Here is a 12,207-nt window from a genome sequence, read left to right on the forward strand (position 1 = left end):
ATTGGCTATCTATTTTAATTACGGTAATGTAAGTTTCCAAGTTACTTTCTCCATACATCTACCCTCCCCTCCCCTCTCCCCGTGTCCATAAGTCTGTTCTCTACGTCTGTTTCTCCATTGCTGCCCTGCAAATCAGTTCTTTGGTACCATCTTTCTAGATTCTGTATATATGCATTAGTATATGATATTTAACTTTCTCTTTCTGACTTACTTCACTCTGTATAATAGGCTCTAGATTTATCCACCTCATTAGAACTGACTCAAAAGCATTCTTTTTTTATGGCTGAATAATATTCCATTGTGTATACGTACCACAACGTCTTTATCCATTCATCTGTTGATGGACATCTAGGTTGCTTCTATGTTCTAGCTATTGTAAATAGCGCTGCAATGAACAATGGGATACATGTGTCTTTTTCACTTTTGGTTTCCTCAGAGTATATGCCTAGGACTGGGATTGCTTCATGTGGTTGTTTTACTCCTAGTTTTTTAAGGAATCTCTTCCATAGTGGCTGTATCAATTTATATTTCCACCAACAGTGCACGAGGGTGGAAGGTGGATGCTTAGCCACTGGACCACCAGGGTGGTCCTTCACCTGCTTATTTAATTTAGTATGTTTTCCATCAACTTCAGCCTACTCCAATGGAGGAATTTCTACCTTCTCACTGTCTTCTTGACATTTCTACCTGGGTGCCTACCAGGATCTCAATCTCAAAGTGTCCAAAACAGAATAAATATTCTTTACTTATAGGCCTCAGTCCCTTCCCACCCTCTTCTCTCAAGCAACATCAAGTAACATGTTTAAGTTATTTGATCCCCTAGACTTGGACTTGAAATAGTGCTGACTCCTTTCTCTTCCTGGTTCCTTTCCCCCGTCCGGAGGCTGAGTCCTCCGAATTCTACTTCCATAATATCTCGTTCCTCAAATCTTCTTTTTTCTGGAGTTCTCATCACACCTTGTCTAGTTCAGAAGCTCCCTGTTTGATACCCTGGGCGTTTTGATGGTATCCTAACCCTTTGCTTTGTGTCTAGTGTCTGCCCTGCACCGATGAACCAGTCCACTGGCAGAAGACCACAGCCCAGCTCTGAGCAGGTCTAGCCTCTACACACAAGTCTCCATGAAGTCTGGCTCCTTGCCAAGTAGTGAAAAGAAATTGGGAGTAAATTATGGACAATGATAAGCTCTCTTAGATTGTTGGAAATATCTAGAGTGAGGAATGCTAGGGAGGGGTTAGACTTCTCCTCTAAACATATGGAGATGAGCATCATCAGGATCTGGAGTAATGTTGGGAGACTTATCTTCATGTGCACCCACAGACTGGCCAAGCCCCAGTTGCACAGGTGTGGCCTTTCCCCATTAGACTGTAAACTCTGGGAGCACAGGGCTGGGTCTGTCTTTTAATTGTAAGCCTGGTGCCTGACTCTTCACAGGCACTTAATTAACACTTTAGCAATGAATGAAAGAATAAATAAAAAAGTTTGATCTATGTATAAGGAAATGCAGTCACCTTTATTTTAGAGTCTATATTTCTACTAACATAACCTAAGACCACACTGATGCTTGTGGAGACCCTGCTGTGTTTGTGACTGACCCTTATCTTGCTGTTGTCAGGTGGTCCTCAAGTTGGGGTGTACTTCTGAATCACTGGTGACATTTAAAAAGCATACCAAGGACTTCCTTGGTAGTCCAGTGGTTAAGACTCCACACTTCCAATGCAGGGCACAGAGGTTCCATCCCTGGTCAGGCAACTAGATCCCGCATGCCATGTGGCATGGCCAAAAAATTAAAATTCAAAACAAAATTAGAAAGCATATGGATATCTGGGCCTATTGGACCAGAATCTCCTGTATCAGGGGTTGGGGCCCAGACTTGTGTACATTGGGTTCCTCTGATTAAACCTCTGTGGTTGCCTGAAGCGCTTCTGTTTTTCATAGGCGTTGCTGATGTATCCCATTTCCTTCTTCCTTCTTACATTTATGTAGTTAAATTTTGAGACTCTACCTAAATTTTGTCTTGTCAGTTTTGGCTCATTGCTTTTGCTCACTGTCTTTTTTGATCCTGGTCCCGTCATTCACTCTATTAGCTGTTTTCTCCCAGATTTCTGCCAGCTGCAAATGAGAAACACTTGCCTTCTTTCTCTTCATGCAGGTTGATGAAAAAAGTGTTGAATATAAAAGGGTTAGGGTTGAAGTGGGTTCATCAGTTCATACCCAGGACTAAAATAAGCTTAATAATTTTTTTTTTAGAGTGATTCAACTTTTTTATTTGGCTGCACTGGACAGCATGCAGGGATCTTAGTTCCTTGACTAGGGATCGAACCCACATCCTCTGTATTGAGAACTCAGAGTCTTAACCACTGGACTGGCAGGGAGAATCCTAACAAATTTTTTTTTTGGGGAATGATTTTTTTTTCTCTTTCACAAATGCACTTTGGAGGGAAATAACGCCAGGACACAATGAGGAATTTGATTTGCATTCCCAACTGTGTGACCTTGGACGAATCACTTACTCTTTCTGGGTTTAACTTCATGAGGAAAACCACAGGGAGAAGAGATTGATGTTCTGAGCTATCCTGAGTCCTCTCCTTCTCCTTTGGACCTGCCTCCCATTCCATTCATTCCTTCTAGGACCTCAGCCTGGCGTGGCCCCTGCTATCCCCAGGCCTGGCCTCTCAGGGAATAATTTCTCTGCTTTCAAGCCTCGTGTGGACAGATCATCTGTTCCATTAGGCCAGTCCCAGACAAGGTAGAAATTTTTCAAAAGGGCTTTCTAATGGATAAAAACATATCATACTAAGAAAATAGAGAGGAAACTGTATGTAGAGAGCGAACAGAAATATTCACTCATCAAGAACATGTTGGGTTTCTATGATGTGTCCCTCTTTGTTTCAGGTCCTGGGAATGTGGTTGTGAAACAAAGAACTTGTGCTGACGAAGCTCACATCCTATAGTGGGGGAGAGAGAGATAAGAAACAGTTAGATAAACGTGCTGGGGAAATGCTTTGGAGAAAGTCAAGTCTGGTAAAGGGGATGGGGAGTGGGTGGGTGGTGACTGTTTTATGTAGGGTGTTGCAGGAAGGCCTCTCTAATAAGCAGGGATCTGGAGGGTGTGAGGGAAGAAGCTTGCCTGGGAGGTCTAGGAACAGCCAGGAGCCATGGGAAGGGAAGATGCACTCAGTGAGGGAGGAGATGGAAGGGCTAGCAGAAGGGCCAGAGTGCCAGGCCCTCACAGGACCTGGGACAGGCTTTGGGTTTTACTCTCAGTGACATGAGAAGCCCTGGGAGAGTTTTCGGATAGAGAGATAACACGATCTGACTCAAGTGTTTAAAGGATCATTCTGGCCACTGTTCAGTGAATAGACTCTGGGGTGAGAGTGGAGGGAGACCAGTTGGTCCCAGGGTGGGAGCTGGTGAAAGTGTTGGGAATGTCAGGGAACTTGGAACATCAACCAGCAGGAGGTGCTGGTGAGTTGGACGTAGGGTGTGTGTGTGTGTGTGTGTGTGTGAGAGAGAGAGAGAGAGAGACAGACAGACAGACAGACAGACAGACAGACTGAGAGGTCAAGGGAGAGACTCCAAGATTTTTCAGTTGAGCAGCTGAAATGACAAGGTTGCCACTTGTTGAGATGCGGGTGGTGAACTTGAACTTGATTTTGGACATATTAAGTCTTTGGACATGTCAACTTTGAGATGACTTTTCAACATCTGAAGGAGTCAGGGGTTGGTTTGGAAAATAGAAACCATTATGGCTACATCAAGAAGAATGAGTATCTCCAAGAAGTGCTTCGATACTAAACTTACTTTTCTTCATATCCTCACGGCATAAAATCTGTATCTTCAGCCCATTTCATTCATTTTGCTTAAATATCCATATTTGCTGCTTCCTAAGGGTGGTCTTTGCCTTTGGAGAAACCTGACTCCCTTCAGCTGTGATTTTCATGAACGAGTCTTCATCGTGAGTACTCCCGGCATAGTCTGGGCCAATCCGATGGTTGAGAGGGGTTTCCGGGCTTTCTCTTAATTCAAAACTGGAGTCTTTGCCTGCTTGCTAAATTCTTGTTTGCTTCCAGAGGGTTACCACTGTCAATACCTAATTTGCAGAGATGACCAAGAGACCATGGCCTTGGCTATCTTTCTAGAAGTAACCACTTCCCCAGGCTCTCTGGTGACTCTAGAAAGTGTCCCCCTCAATCTCTTTTCCATTGCCTTCCATTGCCCCCTTCCATTGCCCACAAGAATCGGAAAACTGCAGGTTTCCAGTAGAAAACTACTTTAAATAGAGACAAAGTCTCAGTAAGAGAAGATTCATCCCATTCATACTCCTTTCTATAAATTAGAAGATGGGTTATCATTAAGATAGTAATAGATAGTATCCCAAGATTCTGAGTTTTGAGGGTTGTATAACACGACCATTTAAGAAAAAAAGAGAAAATAAAAAAGGATGAAACAATCCTTTTTACCTTGATTTTAAGGACAATTCGAGAGTTAGGTGTAGAAGATTGTTATTTTAGGTGACACCTAAGATATCCATCTGCTAAACCATTTCTCTGTCTCAGGTCATGTTGGGACTCCGCATTTTACCCCCATCCCTTTCCAGTTTCCATGCTGTTCTTTCCGTGAAGGTGCTAATGAGCAGTTAATGGCTTGAGGATGGACTTGCCAGCAAAGAAGAGAGAATAAAGGCAGGAAGCCAACACAACAGAATTTCAAAACCTGTTCAATAGCAAATTAACCATGTACTCTGTCGACCCTCAGATTAAACAGGTTAGAGGAGAATTGCCCTGTCTCTGGCTCCCATGAAGATGCCCACCTCGCCCTACCCCATTTCCTCTTGGGGTTTTTGCAACAGCTGTTGGCAGTGTCCTTAAACACTTCCGGAGGAGACAGCCTGGTGTTCTTTAGTAGTCGGTGATAAGGGCAGAGACTTCTGGTAGTCCTAGGGATGTATTTCTTCATCTGAAAGGGTTTCGTTCACGGTTAGAGCCTATACTTGAGAAATTGAGAGCCAGATAGAAGATCACCTGGGCTAACTCTAGACGTTGGTTTAACATTTACCCCCAAACCATATGCATTACTTGCACCAGTTTGAAAGTGAGCGTGTGAAATTCATTTACCTTGTGACTGAGAAGCAGGGTCAGGGCGTGTGAGCAACAAAAGAAGCAGAGTATGTGTTCATGTTCTTGACCTTTGCAGAATGCCTTGACCTTTCCTCCCCCAATTCCCCACAGGTCCTCTATTTTCATGCCCTCCCTCCCTCCAGACTCATTATTGCAGTTATTTTTGCTATGAGAGCACACACTCTTCTCCCCGGCAGGGCTTGGAGCTGGGGATCCACGAAGTGATCTGACGGAGCAGCTTCTGTCCTGCGTGGATGTGACTCACACCCAGAGTTTCTATTCCTGGCGCCTGCCGGTCAGCCTGTCCATTACTTGTGATTTGTCCGTCCTTCCTAAGCCTATTAGCTCATCTGTCTCTGCCAGGCTGACTCTGGATTTTCTTCCTTCGTCTGAGCCCAGGGACTGTCTGCAGCCTCACCTTTTCATGGGCTCAGTGTCCAGCTGCCACGTGCAGCTGCCATTAACATGCCATTTCCACTCTCCCGGATCCCTGATAAAAATGTCAAGTGAGTCAGAACCTGACATGGCCATCTGCGGGGTATTGACATTTGTCATTACCACAAGTGTATGGCCTTTGAAGGCAGAAATCAGGCCCTACACTCCTAGCAGTCCAAACTCCACCCATTTGAACTTAACTTGCAGCACGTGCAGTGATAAACACTCCCATTAACGGTAATCAACAGCTGCCATCCACAGGGGCGCTTAGGTAGCACTCAAGGAGCTGACCTGGGTAGGGGTAGGGGACTGTGGAGGTGAGGAGATCTGAGCCCCTGTCGCCAGAACTGCAGTCCAGTGGACTCTGTTCTCTGGGTTCTTGAAGTCTTCAAGCACATGACCAGTGGCATCTTGTCACCAGATCGGGTGGGGAAGGCAGTGCTCATCCAGGGCTAGCTCTGCTGTGTCATTTGGAATACAGATTCTTTTTGATTCAAGTTATTGGGTGCCCTGTCCACTGTGATGAAATTGACACTTCAGCATATACACAATCTAGAGATTTCTATAATACTAGTTATCTTATTTCCTTGGCTGAATTATTAAATATTAATTAGTATTATCTTCCAATTTTGTGGTTTGACTTCTCTTTTCTGGAAGTTATCCTGGTTATTTAAAATTTTAATTTTTGTATCTTATTAATTCATGTTTTCTTCATTTATTGGCTTGATTTTCTTGAGAGGAAATCTTTTTTCTTTGAAAATGGAACTTATTGTGTGTGTGTGTGTGTGTGTGTGTAACTCTGGACTATAGACATGGGTAGAAGACAGTCTTACAAGTTTTCATGTATTTTATGTCTTGAGTGTGGGTTATTCTTTTTTTCTGTAGAGGCTGAGTGATCCTTCAAAAGTCCATGCTGCAGTTGCTCTTTGTCAAGAGAATTAGAGCTTCACTTTGGACTTTCCTAGTTTGATTTTTGCACTTTTAATAGCCTCTATGAGGGACTGTGATTCTTCTGCCATTTTTGACCAGAGAAGGAATGAGACATAGATGTAAGTGACGTAAACGCAAGGGACAAAGTGATAATTGGCATCGTGCTAGTACCAGTGGCTGAGGTAGTGACCCAATCTCTGCTGCAGAGGACACGAACAAACCAGTGTTGTCACAGAGCATGCTCTGGGGAAGAAACCAGACAAGTTCTGTAATCAAGGGCCTGTTTATTCGAAGCCTTAGAACTTGGAACGCCTGGGTTGGGAATCTGGAAACAGGAAAAGAGAGTTTTAGAATTAGCAGTTGTACATATCATTTCTCAAAACAGTTTCCTGGCAAAGACAGTCACAGAGGCAAGAAGAGGGTGAAAAATCAGCCCTTGTGAACCTTGAACCATTTATTTAGCTGTGATGGATGGTGCCAGGCACTGAATCACATGCTGAACTTGCATTAATAATAGTAATTATGATTATCTCAATAATTAGGGAGAATAATATTTCTCAAGAATCCTCCCTTCAACTAAGTCAGCTCAGAGAGAGGAAGTAAAAAAAGCTTTTCAAGGTCACACATCTTGTAAGGGGAAGGGATAGAACGCCATCCTATCTGATCTCCAAGTCTGAGCCCCAAACTATTGCTCTAAATGTTAGAGATGCAGACAGGGGTCAGTGGTGCCTGCCCTTAAGGGTGTTATAATAGAATGGGAAGGAGGTGTGAGTCATGAAAGCAAATTAGAAAAGTAGCGTGATGGTTGCCATGGTAGAAGCAGGCACAGGAGTCAAGGTAGCAAGGGCCTGGGTCTTGAAAGATGAGTTGGCTGGAACTTCTTTCAGACCAATTTTCTACACTTTTCTTCGGCTTCTGAGTTAGAAGTAATCCTGGATTCAATCTGTATTCCCATATTTGCTGCAGTATTATTCATATTAGCCTTCAAGATATGGAAACAGCCTTAGTGTTTGTCTAAAATGGACAGATGAATGGATAAAGAAGATATGATAGAAATAAACTGAATCTTATTCAGTCACAAAAAATGAAATTGTGCCATGTGCAGCAACATGGGTAAACCTGGAGGGCATCATGCTAAGTGAAATAAGGCAGAGAAAGGCAAATACTGCATGGTATCACTTATATGAGAAATCTGGAAAAAAAGTCAAAACTCACAAAAGTCAATGGTGTTGCCATTGTGGGAGAAATAGGGAGAGAGTGGTGAAAGGGTACAAACTTTGATTTACAAGATGAATAAGGTCTGTGCAACTTATGGTCTGTGCAACTTATGAATTACATGATGATTATAGTTGATCATACTATATTGTATAACTGAAATTTGTTGAGAGATTAGAACTTGGGTTCTCACCAAAAAAAAAGGTAAATTTGTGAGGTGATGTGTTGATTAATTCTATAGGGGGAACCTTTCATAATTTCTATATATATTGAGTTATTATACACTTTAAATATATTAGTTATTTGTCAATAATTTTAATATAGGTGAAAAAAGTTAATATTGTTGGAAAAAAAAGAACCTGAGGATGAATTGGGACTCATTATGTTGGAACATTAAGTAGAAAAGTGGTTTCAGGCAATGGATTGTCTGAAAGATAAGGGAGACGTTATGGTGGGGAAGGGAAGCACCATGGTGGCTCAGACAGCAAAGCATCTGCTTGCAATGTGGGAGACCTGGTTCGATCCCTGTGTTGGCAAGATTCCCCTGGAGAAGGAAATGGCAATTCACTCCAGTACTCTTGCCTGGAAAATCCCATGGATGGGGGAGCCTGGTAGGGGGTCGCAAAGAGTCAGACACGACTAAGTGACTTCAGTTATGGTGGGGAAAGAATACTTCTCCAAAATGTTGGAGCAGGTTTTGCATGTTGGCTTGTATACTAGACTATGTGAGCTCTTTATTACAAACTCGAAAGTGTATAGTGACTCCAGCACAGTAGAAGTTCATTTCTGCCTCTCTGTGATCCGAAAGGGGTGTTTTTGGTCAGCGGGGTTTTCCTCCAGGCAATGAGGAGGAGGCAGGGGCTCCTCCATCAGAGCTCAACTAGCTCTAACGTGTAGCTCCCAAGGTCTCCGTGCTTGGCTGCGTCACGTCAGCAGAAGGGAAAGAGAGGGGAGGAGAAGGGACTCTAGCTTTAGTGACCTCAGCACATGCCAGTCCTGCTCATGCCTCACATTACTGGAGGCTGGACACTCAACTGCACGCCCCGCGAAGGAGCCGGAAGTGTAGTTTTGGCTGAAGAGACGAGTGTGTTGGAATAACAAGCGGAGAATCTCACGCTGGGGCTTTTCCTGAGCCTTGCGTTTCCATCCGTTGGCTTGGCAGTCCAGCTGGTCTTGTTCCGGAGCCAGCATTCTCAGGTACCGGGTACCATCTTCCTGTAGCGTCTTCGTGCGTGGGATTGTGGAGGCTCTTGGGCGCCATGTTTCCTTCTGCTCTTCAGCCCCTCAACCCAACCCTTCACCCCAGTGTCCTCAGAGGGACTGGGTAAGAGAAGACCCGCTGTGTTACCTGGGAAGGTGGTTTTTTTCTGGTTGTAGGACATCAACCAACCACAGGAGAGCAGAGCAGTAAAGCCAAGGTGAGCAACCAGGCATAAGCATCGGTTGAGGACATGCTAACTCTGAGTGTTATTAAAAACACTTTCAGTGAGTCTTGACTGATGTTGAAAATGGCCTTAGGTTCTGGGAAAAAGTTATTTTTGAATTTACTGGGTGCCTTTTTTTATTATTAGAGAAGTAATATATGGATAACAGTTCAATGCTGCTGCCTGCAGTGTTAATTTGTTATAACACTATTTCCCTCTGAAACATTTTTCTGAAATAGACGTGTGTGTTTATGTAAAACAATCAGTTACAGAAAACAGTATATTATATACATTATCTATATTAAAAAATTCCATTTTCTGAGTGTTATTGAACTATGGAAGTAACAGTATATGCTTTAAAAGAAACAAGAAAACACACTAGAACTTTGAATCCACCTTTCATAAAATTACAAGTAATTATGGGTACCAATTCTAATTTACGGAAGATTTGATAGGATACATCTTGTTGAGAGAAGTCCTCTGAAAATTTCAGTGCAGGTTGCTCTACTGTGTGGCTCTGCGAGGTAAACTAGAGAAGGTTGTAGCCTCTTACATTTTGTTAACCACAGGGCAAAGGGAACAAAGACCCCCGTTAATTACTAACCTGGGGGGCAAAGATCCTGTTTGAATTTAAAACTTTCTTTGCTTTGTTTCTTGTCATCATGTTATACTTCCTTTTTTCATACTTGTGGACATACAAGGAGAAGAAACTGTAGGCTTTCTAAGTCTTTCTGTTTTTTAATTGTATACTTTTAATTCCTGGGAAAGTAACATTTTAACTGGAAAGTTGATAACCAAAAGTGTTGAAAAAGGTGTTTATTGTAGAAAACTGTAGTCGTTTACATAAGCCATAAATTGTATAGGGTATTGAATTTGCTTACTTAAGCTATATATGACCTTGCCAGCCCTATGTTAATTAACTCACCACTCTTGTAAGTGAATGTGCCAAATGTGTTAATTGACTTTCCACTAGATATACTGTGTCTCTTCTCTTGTTAATCAGAAAGCAACTGTTTCTAAACTATTTTTCCCCTTTAGGCCTGTTTGAAATAATGGATACTTGATGCAAATTTTGCCCCATAGTACAGAATTCCATTCTTCCAGAGTATGCTTTCTTTACACCTGTTAGCTATTCTATGTAAACTTGGCATTAATTTACCATGCTGCAAATATTCTCAGCCAATGACTGCTCTATCACGCTATCGTGAGTTGACTGCATTTTGCAATGTGTTGTTTATTATGGTCTCTCTTTTTGCCAATTACTTTGTATTCTGGTTAATCATCTTGAGCCATAACAGTTGTCAAAAGTGTATTAGTGATGGTGCTGGCCTGCCGTGAACCAAGTGAAAACATCATGGTGGATACTGAAGTTTGAATTCCATGGTATCTGGAGTTTTTTCAAGCACATCATTGCAGAAACAGGGGGTAAAATTTAGTAAGCAGTTAGGAACTGGTGGGTATCCTTTTACATTAAGAATAAAACGATAGGGACTTCCCTGGTGATCCAGTGCCTAAGACTGTGCTTCCAGTACGGGGGGCCTGGAGTTTGATCCCTGGTCAGGGATCCCACATGCCACAACTAAACATCCCATGTGCTGCAGCCACGACCCAGTGCAGACAAATAAGTAAATAAACATATAAATAAATAAAAAGATCTACTCTCTCTCTAAAGAAAGAATAAAACCATAAGAACGATTGCAACCTGGGAATGACTTGCAAACTGGGAGTGAAGGTGGGTAGAAATTGTTTGAGCTGGAAAAGGCCTGTTTGACTTCAGAGGATGTGAAGGGAACAATCTGTAATTGGCAGTGGAAGATTCTGGGGTCACATGTTGACCTAGGTGATGCCACAACACCCCTGTGAGCTTCGAGGGAGTCAGTATTCCATATCCAGGAACGTATTCTCCCCATTATCTCCGTTGAGTGAAAGGGGCATTTATGTTATTGCTCTTGGTAGAAAAACTAGCCATATGAAATGAAAAAGACAAATGTCCATCTTCTTCTCCAGTTCCATTCTGTAGGGGTAACTACTGTTAGCCTTTCAGAATTTTTTCAAAAGCAGAGGCAAATTTCAGACCATACCAGGTGGCAAGAATATGGTTAATATATATTTTTTCTGTAGTAGAAATGAATCCTAATTTTAAGTTTCTTCCTTTTTCTTATTGAAGTATAATTGATTTACAGTGCTGTGTTAGTTTCTGGTGTACAATGAAGTGATTCAGTTATATATATATATTCATTTTCAAATTCTTTTCCATTATAGGTTATTATAAGATATTGAAGTTAGTTCTCTGTGCTATACAATAGAACCTTGTTGTTTATCTACTTTGTATATAGTAGTGTGTATCCGTTAATCCCAAACTCTTAGTTTATCTCCACCCATGGCATCCGGTCCCATCACTTCATGGCAAATGGATGGGGAAACAGTGGAAACAGTGGCTGACTTTATTTTTTGGGGCTCCAAAATCACTGCAGATGGTGATTGCAGCCATGAAATTAAAAGACGCTTACTCTTTGGAAGGAAAGTTATGACCAACCTAGACAGCAAGCAGAGACATTACTTTGTTAACAAAGGTCCGTCTAGTCAAGGCTATGGTTTTTCCAGTAGTCATGTATGGACGTGAGAGCTGGACTATAAAGAAAGCTGAGCACCAAAGAATTGATGCTTTTGAACTGTGGTGTTGGAGAAGACTCTTGAGAGTCCCTTGTACTGCAAGGAGATCCAATCAGTCCACCATAAAGGAGATCAGTCCTGGGTGTTCATTGCAAGGACTGATGTTGAAGCTAAAACTCTGATTCTTTGGCCACCTGACGCAAAAAGCTGACTCTTTTGAAAAAACGCTGATGCTGGGAAAGATTGAGGGCAGGAGGAGAAGGGGACGACAGAGGATGAGATAGTTGGATGGCATCACTGACTTAATGGACATGAGTTTGGGTGGACTCCGGGAGTTGATGATGGACAGGGAGGCCTGGCGTGCTGTGGTTCATGGGGTCGCAAAGAGTCAGACATGACTGAGTGACCTAACTGAGCTGGACTGACTCCCCACTTTTCCCCTTTGGTAACTATAAATTTGTTTTCTGTGTCT

The sequence above is a fragment of the Bos mutus genome, chromosome 27, assembly GCF_027580195.1.
Source record: "Bos mutus isolate GX-2022 chromosome 27, NWIPB_WYAK_1.1, whole genome shotgun sequence".
NCBI classification, from domain to species: domain Eukaryota; kingdom Metazoa; phylum Chordata; class Mammalia; order Artiodactyla; family Bovidae; genus Bos; species Bos mutus.